This window comes from Mus musculus, chromosome 14, assembly GCF_000001635.26.
Source record: "Mus musculus strain C57BL/6J chromosome 14, GRCm38.p6 C57BL/6J".
Classification (NCBI taxonomy): Eukaryota; Metazoa; Chordata; class Mammalia; order Rodentia; family Muridae; genus Mus; species Mus musculus.
Window position 1 is genome coordinate 93,766,414 of NC_000080.6, and position 15,010 is coordinate 93,781,423.

At 34.6% G+C, this 15,010-nt stretch overlaps 1 protein-coding gene across 7 annotated transcripts in view; it reads right to left on the reverse strand.

The window, feature by feature from the left end:
* Pcdh9 (protocadherin 9) overlaps window positions 1-15,010 on the reverse strand; it is an 879,135-nt gene that overhangs the window by 752,714 nt on the left and 111,411 nt on the right. The window contains exon 3 of one of the 7 annotated variants that reach the window (XR_003950833.1): window positions 1,886-14,851. The exons of the other annotated variants lie outside the window; for them this stretch is intronic. The gene's annotated coding sequence lies outside the window, so the exon portion shown is untranslated. Of the gene's footprint in view, window positions 1-1,885; window positions 14,852-15,010 lie in introns of those variants that run through there. 7 annotated transcript variants of the gene reach the window in all.

Sequence of the window (15,010 nt, forward strand, 5' to 3'; positions counted from 1 at the left end):
TCTCTCTGTTGTCTCTCTCTCTCTCTCTCCCACCTCTGTATTGCACCATTATCATATAAGAGGTGATGGCGACCCAGATTGAATAAATAGGTCAGAATTCCTGATTGAGATCATCAATACTATAAACTTTATTCTTTTCTTTTTTTTGACTTTCTAAAATATGAGTGTTGTATTTGCACCATTTCTTTCTTTGGTTTCCCTATATACCTCTCCCACTCATTCTCAAGTCCATGACCTCTTATTACTGAATTATAACTCTTACATATACTTATAAATAGAACAATGTAATCTGCTGATGTGATTTAGTATTACTCATATGTGTTTAGGTGAAATAAAATGACAACCTCAGCTGACAGGGCACTATGCATGAGAGAACTCTCACAAAGCATCATTCCTACAAGAAGACCTTCATACAATTAAGGGTTGCTAAGGGAGGGAGAATTGGTCACCTCCAAGGATGATTCCTCTAGTGGATTAGCAGACCCCAACAGATTACACTTTATTGTTGGTCAAGAATTGATCTTCGTTTATAAGTCCAAAGCGTATAGTCAAAGACTATGTATGGATTTTTAAAAGTTAATTACATTAAATTTAAAAACAAAACAAAAACAAAAACAAAACAAACAAAAAAGAATCTTTCAACCAAATGAAGTATAATTAAATGTCTTTTAATATTGTGTTCTTTTGTTATCTGGTCTTTGTCATTTAAATTAAGGAAAATGATACAATCAGCAATCTAATAGTTGATAGGATAAATAGCAATATTCTAAAAACAGATAGCATGCAACTACTGTGTCAATATTCAGTAATGGATATTATTTTGTTTGTGAACAAAGTTTCTCTTAGCAGACTGCACAGTGGAAACTGTTAACTCATCTACAATGCATTCAAGAGCAGTCACTGAGGTGAAAGGGCCTATGGTGACTTCAACAGGACAAAGCAGAATGTGATGCCAGGGTCTGACACCACTCTCTGGGTGACACACAAGCCTGGTAGTTGCAAAGGGACAGCAAGTGAGGCGTCTCTGAGGATAATAACTTCGAAATACCTTTCAACCCTTCATCTAGCTTCTCCCTCCAGCAAAGGTTAAAGCGAGTTTGACACCTTGTTCTATTGCCTGCACTTACCCTCAGGTAATAAAAGAGACAATGAAATATAATAATGGGTCCTGGTGCTCCATGGCACTGTATAACATCTATTACACATCTCTCGAAGTTCAAACATCTTCTTCCCAGTGATTTTAAATCACTGAACTACATTTAAAAGAAAATAAAAGAAAACATTAGAGTAGACAAGTCACTGAGTCTATGATTTTTTTTTCTTTGCCTTTACCTTTGAATTCATAGATATCTTCCTTACCTCTCCTCTTTGCAGTTTCTGATGAACCTGACACAGACAAGCAAAGAAATGGTGGGTACTAAAGAGGCCCTCAGAACTCTACTATTATTACTATGATTCGGTAGAATTTGTTTTTCTGAAAATATAAAATCATTTCAGTAAAATAGGGCAAAGAAACTAAAAATATGTATAACTTCCTGTCACACAGGGTATATTTATTACATGAATTATTTCTTCTTTGTTTATCTAAAGCCTACAGAAACATGGAATTATTCTCTTATGAATAATATGTACATGATAACTTTCATAAGTGTAACAAATAATACAAAAATTGTGAATAAGTCCAATATAGCAATCATTGATATTTTTCCTTTTCTCCTACTCATCTTCATTAAAATACTTTCCAGCAAAACCTTTAATTGATTCCTTCTTACTTTAAGCTGTTAGATATTTGGAGAAAAAGTCCTTAAGGAAGGAGCAGCATATAATATATAGAGAAGGATAAGCATGAAAAGTGATAAGAAATATATAATTATTAAAACATGGATTTTTTTTTTCCGGAAGGGACAGTGATCCAAGACGGAAATCCCTGAGCAACTCCTAGAGGATGTCAAAGCTACTAACCATGCCCCTTCTATCAACAAAGAACTGAAGGTCATCAAAAGACAAAGCTTTCAGTGCCATGTCTTGCAAGCTTCCAGACCAATGATGTTCTTCCATTTATTCTCTGCCACTTCCACCCCCTGTTGGTGCTCTCACAGAAAGACACACACACACACATACACACACACACACACACACACACACACACACACACACACTAATTTCTACATTACATTCATGCTTTCAGAGAAGAAGCCTTTAGATAAACAGATTACAACAAAAGTGTGCATTCCTGCACCTGAATTTGCCTTCTGTACAGCCACTTATCCATCATCGAGGGTGTCACTTTTTATACAAAAGGGCAAGACTGAAAACTACTAAATAAGTGTTTCCTCACAGCTACTGATATTATCAATTAATATAGATTTTGCCTTAAGTTGCAAAAACAAAAACAAACAAACAAAAAACAAGGGGTTCACATTTCTTCGTGTATAATAGTTTCCTAATGATTTTTGATAAACTTGTGGTGTTTATGTAGTAAGAGAAGTCTGTAGGTTCAGACTGTGGCGAATGATGGACAGAAAGCATTTAGCTTGCATGCTTAGCATGCATAGGAGGGTTATAGATTGCATATGGACTTCAATGCCTGACTAAGGAGTTTCTATGACATTGAGTAGGCAGTGGGGAGTCATTGAAGTTCTCAAGCCGGGAATTCACACAGTCAGTTTGATATTTACGTGCATGGCTAAGTGAATGTGTTCACATCTAGTTTTAAGGAAACCAATTGTAACCGGATTTTGTTTCCTGTGGTGTGGCGAGTTTTAATAAAGTATCTTCAGAAAATCTCAAGTTAATTCAATATGCTTACTTAATAAACATATTTTAGAATAAGCACACAAAGCCAGGCCTTGCTGTTAAGTCCCAGGTGGTACAGTAAAATTCTAAGCTGCGGTTTTGCCTCTGTTTGTGGAAATATGGGGACCTTATAGTGACGTGCAGCTGAATCACAAAAGAAGGAACTTAGAGTCCCAATGCAAACTATGTAGGCTTAGGTTTAGTTGTGTTGGCTTTAGGCTGCTGTTCACTAAGACAATATTGAGAAAGGTAATTTTCTCTATCTCTTCTAACTAGTCACCCTCAATATGAAAGTAATGGAACATGAAGTAATTGAGAGCTTTGTAGCACAATGAGAGTTTACATGCAAATTTAGAGGGTTGTCAGGCTAGCTGCATCATTGTTAGAGTGATTTGGTATTTCTCATGTCTCACGCTTGTCTCCATAGCCCTGTTCTACCATCACATTTCCCATCATTCATGTGCAGCTTTGATTTCTGGTCCATGTTTATAACACAATCTCCAATTTATTCAACACAATATTTGACAAATGATGCAACTTGATGGCAATTTATAATTAATAACTGTTTATAGAAAGAGAAAGCTAATTTTGACATTGATGAGTCCGCTCTTTCTTTACAAGAGTTTATGAAGCCACTTTTGTAAGTTCTACTTTTATACTGTAAAATTTAGAGTTTCTTTCTTAAAATTCCCTTTTTTCATATTTTTCCCTTTTAAGATCTTACTTTTCTAAGAAACACCACTCATTTTCCCTCACTTCTACACCCATCTACAGTCACTTATGATTGCAGGGAAACCCTTTCCAAACTGAAACCCCTTTGTTCCTGAGGTTCTACCACATTCTTTCACGATTCAAGGTCTGTTTCTTTCAAACATTTGGAAAGCATGTGTTGCAAACTTGCCTCCACTTTTACCCCATGTCAAAAGTACATAGAGCTCTTATTTTATTGTGCTAAAAATAAAACATAAACGGGAAGCTTTTCTTGGCCATAACTTAGAAAATTAATCAGACACCTGGGCCAAAATCTCCTAAACTTTGCAAATAAAAACACAAGAAGCAGAACATTTAATTCAACCTCATAAAACACCATGCTCTTTGGCTACAGGTTTGAGAACCACACTCCAGATTACTGGAAAAGAATGGGTCATTGACAGGAAAGCTCTTAAATAAATAATTCTGTGTACCGAGAGATGAAGTGAGCACATAAATTAACTCATAAACTTGCCTACTTTTGAAAAAATGCACTTTTAAAAATCAAATTTTAAAAAATGCTTTGATGATTTTTATGATGTCCATTCAGAAACGCTCCAATCTTGTGTGTGCAATGTAGCTTTTAAAAAGGGGCATCGAAGGGCAGCTCTGCTGCTTTGCGGGAGATGACTTACCAAATATCATTCTATGTATTTCTATTTGTGTCACTTTTGAATATTTCTGTTCATGACTTTATATTTTCTGATATGCAGTGTTCCCTTTATTTTTGGCTACTAAGTTTAAACATATCTGAAGAATGATACATCTTAAGTGCTGATGCTTAGAGTTGGCAAATCCCTAAGAGTACTAATAGACTATGATGTGTATCTTGCCTAGAGTATGTACGTACTATTGAATGATCTACATCATACAAATTGTAAGAAATAATTGCTTATAGTTTGTGTTATTTTATATCTATAAAATATATCCAATATTTGCATCCATTTACATTTATTTCTTTATATCCAAACCTATATCTACATATTACTTTGTGGTATGAGAAAATAAATTTTCAAATGTATTTATTTATGTTATGTCCTGACCACACTTTCTTCTTCCACCTCTTCTCATGTTCTCTCCCTACAACCTCCTCTGCCTGCCCCCATCCACCCCTGACTTCTCTTCAGAAGAGCACAGGCCTCCCATGCATATCAACCAGCCATGCTATATCAAATTGCAGTTAGACTAGGCACCTCCTTTTCTACAAAGGCTAGACAAAGCAACCCAGTAGGAGAAAAGTGTCCCAAAGGCAGAGTCAGAGAAAATTTCTGCTCTTGCTGTTAGGAGTCCCACAAGAAAACCAAGCTACACAACAGCAACATATATGACAAGGACATCGATCAGACCCAGGCAGGCATCCTGAATCATTCTCTATGAGCCCCTACGGATCCAGGTTTGTTATTTTGTGGGTGTTTTTGTTTTGTCCTTGACCATTCTGGCTCCTATAATCCTTACTCCTCATCTTAAGCAGGGTTCTTAGGCTCAACCTAATGTATGGCTGTGGGTCTCTGCATCTGTAGGAAAACATTTTTTTAATGGAATTAGAGTATTACATATAGATCACTACTATCCTAGCCCTAAAAAAGATGCCCTTCACCAAGTCATCCAACTTCTAGGGATTTTTATTAGCAAAACAAAAACAATTCTATTAGAACTAAAAGAGACTGGTTATACAAAAAGCCTCTACTGTAAAAGACAGTCAGCAAAATAAAAGTGCCCTTGTTTATTTCAAATTATTATGCTGACTAAATGGACAGCTTATGAAAATTTTTCTGGACTTTATTTCATGTTTTTGGTATTTATGCATCTATTTAGTCATCCCCTTAAATACTAGATGTGTGTCAGCACTTTACATTAAAATTCTAAATGTTGTTTAGAAAATAGAAATATAAAAAATATAAGATATTCATATTTTTAAAGGAAATGACCATATTATTGAGAGTTGCTCTACATTTAAATAAGAAAGGATTATTTCATTTTAAAGTGAAAAAGAGCAGTTTAATAGTTTAGATTTCATCTATAAAGTAAACGTTAATTTAACCAAACTAAAATACCCATTTCCATATGGTATTAAAAGATAATCAAATTCTGATTCATGATGTATAATCATTAAAAATAATTAAAATCACAAATATGGTACACACCAATCCTTGAGTAGTAAGCTGACAAAATAGCTATACTGAATGAAAGATCATACATAACAAGCAATTAATAATGTTTGGAATCATGGCGATTAGGGAGAATAAGACAGATGCACACAAAATGCCAAACTGATGAACAACATGTTTTGTCATTTTTAAGAACAAAAATGCCACATAAAATTAAATTTAAAATCAATTTGTTTTAGCAAAGAAACTCAGCTTCACTTGCACCATTAGGAAAATGTATAGCACATAGTTTCATCCACGCAATTATGTAAGTATAAAAGAATGCACATTCAGTACTAGAAACTGATGTAGTATACACATTCAAGAAGAAAATTGGCTGGGTCATATATTAAATAACTAGTGTTATAGTAAGTTGTTTATAAGAGTAAATTTGAATAAACATACATTAGCTAAATTCCAAAATAGATTTATATTTGACAAACCACATATCATTTTTTGTTTGTTTGTTTGGTGTTTTTTGTTTGTTTGTTTGTTTGTTTGTTTCAAGACAGGGTTTCTCTGTATAGTCCTGGCTGTCCTGGAACTCACTTTGTAGACCATGCTGGCCTTGAACTCAGAAATCCACCTGTCTCTGCCTCCCGAGTGCTGGGATTAAAGGTGTGAGCCACCATGCCTGGCACTATCATTTTTATCTAACACTTTTAGACAGAATAAGTAAAACTTTGTCCTCCAAAATATTTCAGCACAATTTTAACTACTTGACTTGTAATAGCGATTGCTATTTTCCATGTCTGGATAATGTCTATGTAAATAAAACCTATGTGTTTATTTCCAAAATTTTCCTTCCTGAAGATCTGAGGTGCGTAGAGATGGTTCCACAGTTAAAGAGTATTTGTTGCTTTCACAGCTTTAAATTTGGTTCTCGATACCCACAACTAGCAGTTCCCAGCTACTTATAACTCCCACTCTAGGACCCTTGACTTTGTTTTCTGGCTGTACTGGTGATTCTCATACTTGTGAGCATGTGTACATGTAGGCCTGCAGATACATACATGCAGACATTATGTACGTAATAATGCTGCACAGATATAAAAGAAGACAATTTTTTAAAAAAAGGATAAAACGTCCAATATCTCATAAATCCACACAAACCCTAAGCTGTAAAAGACTTAATGGAGTTATGTCTCATACAGGACGGTGACCTTTAACCTTGTGAGTGTGGAGCTTCCCTTCTTGCTAGCCCCCATTGGTAGCTTTCTTTTTCCCATGCTAACTTCATAAGTTGATACGATTTTATCCACTGTCATCATTATTTGTTCTGAAGTTATATTTTGCCAAAGAGATTTATGTAATTCTGTTAGGAAACTGATCAAATCCATTTTCCTAAGTAAGATAGTAATGCCACCTAATTGTATATTTTGGTTTTTCATTTTTTTAGACACATTTGTCTTCATTTGATAAGTTTATAGGCCCAATCCAACTACAAACATCTTTCCCAAGTCTTCCTTCTCTACTGATTTATTTAAAAAGTTCCCTAATGCTTTCTAATCCATAATCAATATCTTTGCTAACCATTTAAATACATGATCTTAGATAACTCTAGTGTTTAGCATTCTAAAAAGAAAACAATTGTTTTAAAGTGTTTCCCTACTACATCCAAATTGATTTACAAAACTTTTTTTTTCTTTTTTGGTTTTTCAAGACAGGGTTTCTCTGTGTAGCCCTGGCTGTCCTGGAACTCACTTTGTAGACCAGGCTGGCCTCAAACTCAGAAATCCACCTGCCTCTGCCTCCTGAGTGCTGGGATTAAAGGCATGCACCACCAGGCCTGGCTACAAAACTAATTTTAAAACCATAAAAATATTTGATTCAAATTGCTGTAGTAGTTCTCTATTTGAAAGTTTTGAGAGTTTGTAAATTTATGAGATATAAAATAGCAAAGTATTTGGTATGAATTCCTAACAAAATAAAAGATACCTTTGAAGAGTGCTATGTAATGCCATTACCTTTGATCATAACAGAGGAGCAGTTACTCTGCATATAATACTTCAGTCTATAGCATTTTGAACCAAAAGGCTCTTGGTTTCAAGTGTCTGATAATTTATGCCTTACCCACAATAAAGAAATTAATAATAAATTGACAGATATGTTGACATATCTGAACTAGTGACTTTCTAAGTTGCTGTGATACAGTTTCATGCTCACTATTTGTAAAATGGCTCGTTTTTAAATGTTAAAGGGATGCATTCTGATTTCTCAAGTCACACAGCTTGTGTGCAGATAACCACAAGTAGCCCCTGCAAATTCAACAATGACATATTTCATTCATGTAAACAGATTAGTAAAATTCTTCATACTCAATGTTCATAGAATCCTATTTTTTACCTTTGATGAGGAGGAGAGATGAACGTGGGATACAGTATACTGAAATCCACAAACTCAATTTAGAAACAGGATTACATGTTTTATTTACAAAGCCATCAGAAATGTGTAACTAATAAAAAAAATACTTATAGAGAAAAAGACATGTTTCATGAGAATTCCGTCTGGCTTTGTCACATGGTCCAGATGACTGTCACTGATAAAGGCATTGCATACACCAGATGGTACTCACATACCTGCAGCATGGACACATCTGGTAGGTGTGTTATGATTCTGATTTTACTACAGAGAAATTGAAATTTACGAGTGCCTCCACATTTCTAATACAAACAAAAAAGGTAGAACCTTGATTTGCACGCCAGTTTACCCTATATCACAGAAACTATTTCTTTTTTTAAAAAATATTTTGCAAGATAGATCATCCTCATTCTGTCTTTTTAATTCTAATAAATACTGTAGTTTCTTTTTTGGAAACTTTACCTTCTAAAATAACACAATTTATTTGTTCACACATTTAGAAGCGTGAACGTTGCATGGAGTCCTTGCCTTCTCTTTACCTAGCATTTAGAACATGGTGATGACGGACCTTATGTCTATTGATGAATTAATTCTTCCAGGTATGGCATACTGTCTTCAAAAATTACACCAGAGAAAAATTATCTTTCAAAAAAAATGACTTAAAAATCGTATTACTGGTACCAACACATGGGCTGATGTTCACAAGTCACAAGCAACACAGGTTAGATTAATGTGTGAAGATAGAAAGATAACAATAAGAGACGTGTCTAGAAACATCAGAGTCAAGGTATAAGCTTTATCCTTCAGAATCTATACTATAAAAGAATTTTACGTGTCATTCTTTAGATAATTGCTCCCTAAGCTCTACCAATCTTCCAACTAAGAAGCAAAAGACGAGCTTATTTTCATAGAAATGAAGAAGTCGAAAGAACAAATACTATGGCTGTTCTCTGCACGCACCAGCTTCTGCTACAGAGTTGGTCATCAATGTTTCTAATGCCGAGACACTTTAATATAGTCCCTTGTGTTGTGGTGACCCCCCAGGCTACGCCATAACTCTGATTTTGCTACTGTTTGAAGTTGTAAGTTAAATATCTTTATGCATTCCAATGATCTAAGCCACATGTTTGAAAATGTTGCTCATCCCCGAAGGGGTCTCAACCCACTTTTCTAAAGCTATGTATGGAAACCATCCATAACTGATCCTTAAAGAAATAGGTACTTAATCACCAACATACCATCAAGTGTGTGTGTGTGTGTGTGTTTTTCAGGTAAGTCTGGTTACATTTGTAGTTCACTCACACTTCACGTAGCTTTGATTATCTCATATGAAATTATTTTAACCTACCCAGTGCTAGTAAATTCAGAGATCTTGGAGGAAAATCTATAATCATCATTTTAATAAAAACCATGTTTATAAAAGTAAAGAAACCATAGAAAATTAACATGCCAATTGAATTTTGCCCTCCTTCAATTAGGTCAGTGATTATAAGACCAAATGTGATGTTTGCCAAAATGTTAAATTTCATATAATTTCCAGATTTTTGCACCAGTTATACATCTCATGAATCCATTGTCATGTATTAATTATAAAGTCATTAATTTTAGGCAAGTAAGAGAATTATCACCCTACTCTGGATATATAGTTCATGGAATTCTTCATATTTTTATATATATTGACTTTATCCAATCATTAGATACTGTTCTCACTCCATCCTGCCTTATCAGGAAGTATATGACTTGTTTTTATTTTTAACAGGGATATTTGGTCAGAATAATCCAATTATATATTACCTATATTATTGTCTGTATTCAAGTCATAAGAAATTTAGGATAAGTAAGTTTTAACTGACACATTCACTATAACACTTTCTATATAATTATTCTTCCTCATATTTAGAATTAAAGCTATGCTATAAACCTAATGTATTTCAGCTAGGATATTTCACACTTATTTGCCTTCAAAACAGCTGTATAGCATGGTTACTCTGATTATTATTTAAATGATAAGGAACCTCAGCTGTAGCTATAGAGACACTGTGTGGAAGTACCATACTTCATTTGTGTGTTGTATTTAAAGCTATGTAGTGCTGATTTCAGCATTAGAGATGCTAACCAGAAAAGAACATTCTAGCATGACTCCCTGTGTACCTTCCTATCTTTAACTCTCAGCATAACATATTTTCCAGAGTTCTTTTTATCACAGATCTTCTGTGTTCAATATACTATATAAACAAATTTAAGTACTAATAACTAATTACCATTATTAGTAAAAAATATGAATTTCTCAAGTTGGGAAATTTTTTAAAAATGAAATATATAAAAAGACAAAATCTTAAAAGCCCATTTTTTATCATTTTTTTATCATATGTAATGTACTTGCAAGATAAATTCATATATTTATTTGAGTTTTGTTTTTCAATGAGTTGAGGTCTAATCTTTCTAAAGCTATTAAGTTTCTAATTAAAACGGCATCATTTTTAGGCATCTGCTTAAACATAACCTGAATAAGCATAACACTTATAGACATGCTAAGATGAACAGGGGAACTCTTGGGAGACATAAAATGATTGGCAAATAAAGAATGTTGAGCATGGGTTAATGAGATTTCTCCAGAGAAAAGCACAGCAATTGGTTATCTAATAGTACCTGGTCAGTCCTGAAAATGTACATACAAGTATCATTATATGGACTGATTACATACTATTACATACTATGCTTACAAACACATGCACACACAACAACAACAACAACAACAACAACAACAACACAACAACAAGCACACAAAAAAAGAGGCCATGAATTTGAAAGGGAGCAAGATAGAATGGGACTGTGGAGTATTGGAGGAAAGAAAGTGTTCAGAAATTATGTAATTAAATTACTTAAAAATGTGATTTTATTCTCTGTTCTAGGAATTAATTTACTTACTAATGTTTTGACTTCAGGTATAAACATCATTAAAATTAGTTTTGAGTTTATACTGCATGCTGAGTCAGTTCTAGATTTGAAATGTATTATTGTAGACCAAGGGATCTTGCAATGTTAACTAGATGAATATTACATTTAAAGCATGGAACTTCTTTAGCAATTAGAAAGTGGTGACTGGATAAGCTTAAAAACGTGTTTCGATTCCCTGCAAACACATTAAAAGACTGGAGTTGCTTTTGCCTGTTATCCCAGTGCTGACATGGTTATAGGGGTATTGGAACAAGAGATTCTTTGGACTTTAATGGTCATCAGCTTATCCCCAAATAACATGCTTGAGATTCAGTGAGAAAGGAGTTCTTAGTGGAATGCATAAGAGAGCAATGGAACAGGATACACAATATCTGCCTTTGGAAGGAGCTTACATATGCATCTACAAGTATACATAGACCCACACGCACATACACATGCACACACACACACACACACACTCACACACACACACACACACACACACACACACACACACACACACGCACGATAAGCTTCCCACATTAAAATATTTGTGTGTCTAGGAAAATGTCAAATCACTTTGTTCCTAATGTATCTGATTTTCATGTTGTATGTCTTATAACTCTCAACTACAATACTGTTTGTTATCTATAACATTCCCCAACAAAGCCACACTAAATATGATTTCTGTCCTTTCATATATATGTGTGTGTGTGTGTGTGTGTGTGTGTGTGTGTGTGTGTGTGTGTGTGTGTGTGCGTGTGTGCGTGTATGTTTCTCAAATACAATATCACATAAAACGCCTTCTACCATCTCATTCTTTGCCCTTGCTTTCTTTGTTCTTATACAATAACTGCTGGAACCTCACCCACCTAGTAGGTGGAACGCACTGAAAACCGCAATCACCAAAGCAGGCAATAAAATGCACTTTATTTTCCTGGGCAGAGCTAATTAAAAGTCAAGATGTTCAGTTTGGTACACCACAAAGAATAAGTCTTTGCTTTTCTTCATCAAAGTAAAGGGCACAGCACAACTTCCTTATAACTCAGCAGAAAATTCCAGCCAGCTTGAAGTCATTGTAAAAAGAAAAGATAGATAACGTTGGCGGACTCCATTGTAATTCAGCATTCCGTGTGCTATAGGAAAGTTTTGTTTGTTACTGTTTAACCTCTTTTCAATAGTTCTTTAAGACATTTAACTTAACTGTCAGTCTTAAACTTTTAATTTCTACAATGCAATATACAGGTGTGTTGATGGAATATATTTGTATCTGCATTTTGTGTTTATAAAAATGTTTTTCATTTCTCCAGATACCAATTTAGATTCCATGAAGACGCTCGCTCCCTTGGCGCTATATGAAGTGAACAAAGCCAAAAGATGAATGAAAGTAAATAATGTTTAAAAATAACTTCAAAACAATCTAACAGGCCCTTTGTATGTGTTCTATGTTTGTAATCCAAAGGTTATAAAAGCTAAAGGAAGTAAAAGAGAGAGAGAGAGAGAGAGAGAGAGAGAGAGAGAGAGAGAGAGAGAGAGAGAGAGAGAGAGAGAGAGAAGGTCCATAGTAAATGTGAAATGAATTAGGAAATTTTTTTAGCTGGAAGTAATAAGAGAAAAGTACTACCGTTTTTAATCGAGCAAGACCTATATTCTGTAGAAACACTGACCTTTTAATATATATTTTATGTACAAAATTGTATAAGACTGTGAAATTAAATTGGTACCCTGACTCTAACTGATTTCTCAGTGTCTTTATGATTTTGTTTTTGTCTGTGAAATTCTTTATCATTATATTATTATTATTATTATTATTATTATTATTATTTACTTCCAGGTGTAATTTAAATATTAGGGAATTAGGAAAAAACAATACCTAATGTAGAGTTGGTAATTCATGTGGTTTTCATTTACTACTACTAGTTCTCTATAGATGTGAGCTCATCCTTACTGGGTCTTTCAGCCATATGCAAGTAATGTAGCCGTGGTTTACATATATTGTTTTGTAAGGTGATATATCAGATAGTTAGCATTACTTAATTGCTATTAATAATTGGATTTATGATTTGTGTATTATTTTAATAGGGCCTGAAGTGAGGTTTCAGTGTTAACTCTGGTGTCATTGATAGTGTGTTCCTCTATGACTAGCCCATACGCCATTGTAAGTGGACACTGGATTTTGATTCACAGATGCTTGGCCTATATTACGTTAGCGGCTGAAGTTTTGGAAACAAACTGTGTCCGCTGAGACCTACTCAGGAGTGAAACTGTGAGAGGGTTTATATTTGATGACCCTGCGTAAATTGATCCTCTGGTACTGTCTTTTATTTTTGTCTCTAAAAAGGGGAGCAGAGGGAGTCTCCTGAGATACTGAGTAATTCAACAGTCAAACACTTAAGTTGATTAAGCTTTATTTAGTACGGTTAGCAATGCAAATGGTGCCTATTTCCTAAAGTATAAATTGTGCCCAGTAGAAAGGAGTAGGCCATCTCCCTGTGGATATTGATTTCAGAACAGTTTACATCCATGGTAAATTTATTACAATATCCCTTAGTTGATTTGAATGTGTGGCATTTTGTGACATGCTTTGGATCAGTAGTAACTTAAATGTTTCTCCTATTAAATAATCAATGAAGTCTTTGAGATTTGATATATAGAGATGAATGCAATTATATTACTTAAACAGTTTTGTAAGTGATAACTTTAAATGCATAATAACAGAGTATCTCCACAATTAGGACAAAGGCCACCAGTAAGCAGGGCTACTTGAATCCATAGTTTGTCAGCAATAAGTGCTTGGGGCTCAGTTATTCAAGTGCTTCAAACTACATCATCAGGTATAAGGGAGGTTACAAAATGCATGTTTCTTTGGATATGGTTCTGTTTAATTTACTATTTTTGTTCAGTAAGAAAAGTGGGTAATACTATCCTTTGATTTTTACAAGGGATGTGATAACATGCCTGTAATATAATTAGTGGTTATGGGTGGGGATAAATTTCAGGTAACACTTAGCAATTACAAGAGTAGTGGCATGTGAGCTGCTATCATTCTCATTTATAAAAAACAAAATATTCATTATTACCTCTTGCAATTTTTGTGATCACAATATTATTATACCATTTCTCACATCCCTTTCTTACCCCAAATGCTTCTGTATGTCTTTCCTTTTTTCTTTACAAGACATTTTTTCTTCTTTCCTTTTACCTGTATATATGTGTATATAGATATAGTCCTAAGTACACCGCTCAGTCTGTGTGTTATTAGTTCATAAGTTTTCAGAGCTAATCACTTGTTATTGGATTACCACTTGGTCTGCTCTTTCTGTAATAAACTGATTCTTCAGCTTTCCAAAGTTACCTGTAGTTCTGTTTAGGGTGCCGCATCCCCTTGTCCACTTTAGTATACATATTACTTTTGCCCTTGTTCAGCTTATGTTTAGCCAGTTATTTTGGAAAGACTACAGTCTTTACAGTGTAGCTTCTGGCATTTGTAGGTGTCAGTGTCTCACAGCAAACCCCCTAATTCTCTGCCTTTTATAATATTTCCTACATCTCTTCTGCAAGGTTCCCTTAGCCTTAGGTGCAGGGCTTGATTTGCAGATGTAGCCTTTTACTATCTTTAATCCTTCTTCCTTCCTTTCTTTTTTCTTCCTCTCTTTCCTTCGTTCTCTTTCTTTTACCTCTCTTTCTTTCTCTCTCTCTCTCTCTCTCTCTCTCTCTCTCTCTCTCTCTCTCTCTCTCTCTCTCTCTCTCTCTCTTTAAATTAGTGTATTGTTGCTTTTCTTCTTGCTCTCTCATTCCAGTATCTTATAAGCAGCTAATCTCCCTGGATCAGTGATATACAAGAACTAACCATGTAGAACCTTGTTCTCTCTCTCTCTCTCTCTCTCTCTCTCTCTCTCTCTCTCTCTCTCTCTCTAAATTACTGTATTGTTGCTTTTCTTCTTGCTCTCTCATTCCAGTATCTTATAAGCAGCTAATCTCCCTGGATCAGTGATATACAAGAACTAACCATGTAGAAC